The sequence below is a fragment of the Spinacia oleracea genome, chromosome 5 (assembly GCF_020520425.1).
Source record: "Spinacia oleracea cultivar Varoflay chromosome 5, BTI_SOV_V1, whole genome shotgun sequence".
Taxonomy (NCBI): domain Eukaryota; kingdom Viridiplantae; phylum Streptophyta; class Magnoliopsida; order Caryophyllales; family Amaranthaceae; genus Spinacia; species Spinacia oleracea.
Window position 1 is genome coordinate 1,355,598 of NC_079491.1, and position 2,318 is coordinate 1,357,915.

Genomic DNA, 2,318 nt, shown 5'->3' on the forward strand with positions numbered 1-2,318 from the left:
TCATATATTTTTAAAATTTTGTTGTTATTTGCTATATAACACAGAGTACTCCGTATACATTTATATTGTATAATCTTTAAAATCTTAGAATTTATAAAATAACGGGGAAAGGTGAAATTGGTAAATTTTATGTAAACATTTTAATTAGTACTCTGCAAAATGTCATTTTCATTGTATCTTTTTTTTATACTTTTTGTGTCTACCCTATTTCAAAATCCTGGGTACGCCACTGAATATATATATACTTCGTACTTTGTATAATATATTAATGGGAAATTCTCTATGGTAGCATTATACTTTTGTAAATTCTCAATGGTAACAAAGTTATTGGCATTTTCTCAAATATAGCATTAACAATACATATTTTCTCTAATATAGCATTATTGCAGTAATTTCAACATAATTTACCAATATAATATTAACTATGGTTAAAAATCAATTCTTTGTTTGTTCGTTAACTCGATTCAATCGAATAACCTCCAAGCAGTCGCTCTCCACCACCACTTTAGATAAGCCTACATCCCTGGCTACCCGCAAGCCCCAGACTACAACTATAGCTTCCGCCACAACGGGTTCCCACACCTGTTTGAACTGGACAACAACACATGTGTAGAAACCCCCTGCATCATCCATATAGAAATTGAGGTTTAGTTTCTCGTAAGAATCAATTAAGAGCTTCAAATTTTGACCAAAAATTTGAGATGAAAATAGAAATCCATATAGAAATTGTACAGGAAAGGGGATTATAATTGAAAGAAATGAGGAGTAATTGAACGAAAAAGAAAACTCAAAAGAAGAACAAATCCGAGGAAGCAGATGAAGGGGTGAGAGGAAAGGATGAAGAACATACCTGGAAAAAAAATGAGGGGTTGCAGAGGACTTTAATCGTGATTGTTGGAGACCTTTTGGTTTGAATATTTGAGGATAGTAAAATAGGGTAATTAATTTAACTGATTTTTAACCATAGTTAATATTATATTGGTAAATTATGTTGAAATTACTGCAATAATGCTATATTAGAGAAAATCTGTATTATTAATGTTATTTTTGAGAAAATGCCAATAATTTTGTTACCATTGAGAATTTACAAAAGTATAATGCTACCATAGAGAATTTCCCTATATTAATTATACTGGGTATAAGATTGGGACATTGCATGTGTTAGCCTGGATCAAATATGGACCAGATTGTTACATGTTCATGAAATCATAATACGTTACAGTCCCACACACACTAACACTATACAATTGGATAAGATCATATATGAAATTGATGTTGGATTAACATAAGTGCGTACCAGACAATAATGTACGTTTTTTGACAACATTATACTAACCATTTAATTGGTTAGACGTTATTTTAGCAATATAGCTATAGTACTACCTAGGAGATCGATAGCTCATATATTAGGTACCACAAGAATTATATGTTACAACAATATAATGTCCATTACTCCATTCGTACTACTATTAACATGCATATCCACGTTAATAGTACTACATTTTGCTTTCACGGATTCTATTATGTACGTACGTAAGAGGAAATTAAGTTTATTTAGCTGTCATATGAAGATAATACAGGCTAAAGTGAATGGTTAGGAGTAGACCTGGTTATCGGGTGGGTTGGGTCAGGGTCGGTGCGGGTCAAAAGAGGGTCGGGTATTGAAAGGGTCATTTTTAGCGGGTCGATAATGGGCGGGTCAAAAGCGGGTTGCGGGTCATTAGTGGGCGGGTCAATAAACGAGCAATGAAAAATGAAAAACAAAAGAGTCATGTGCAAGTACAAGTGAATGCGAAGCTATACACGTAATTTTTTGTACCATTACTATTTTAATTTTCAAAATAATTGTAGTATAAGTTTGACCCTATAATGACCCTGTCCAATAAAGGCCCTGTCCAATAAGAGCCCTGCCCAATAAAAGTCCTATTAACTTGACCCTAACCCTATATCCATTGGACTACCCTGTCCAATAACCAGGTCTAGTTAGGAGCGAGCATTCCGTTATCTGTTCAATGTGTGAATGAATGATGCGTATTTATGATGTGTGTGTTTGTGTGTGTATACGTATTTTTGTGCGCTTGTATTAAATATAACCGTGTTTTTGAGAATGTAGTACTCTGCGTAATTCATAAGTGATGGACAAAAAGGCGGTATGTATCTCACGTCTCGATTATTACAAGTAGGTTATGAATTTATGAATTTAGAGAGGACTAGGTAATTAAGAGTGTAGGAGAGGTACCACAAAAATCAATTGTTGTTATGAACAATAAATTTTTAATTGATCAATTCGTACAATGATAAAGATGTAACCACGTTAT

General features: G+C 33.3%; 1 long non-coding RNA gene across 1 annotated transcript; it reads right to left on the bottom strand.

The window, feature by feature from the left end:
* Positions 1 to 316: 316 nt before the first annotated feature.
* LOC110775879 (uncharacterized) lies at positions 317 to 1,112 on the bottom strand. Its single transcript, XR_002529894.2, has 2 exons — positions 851 to 1,112; positions 317 to 620 (listed from the first exon to the last, which is right to left on the bottom strand). It is a non-coding gene; the product is annotated as an uncharacterized lncRNA (long non-coding RNA).
* Between the last annotated feature and the right edge of the window lie 1,206 nt (positions 1,113 to 2,318).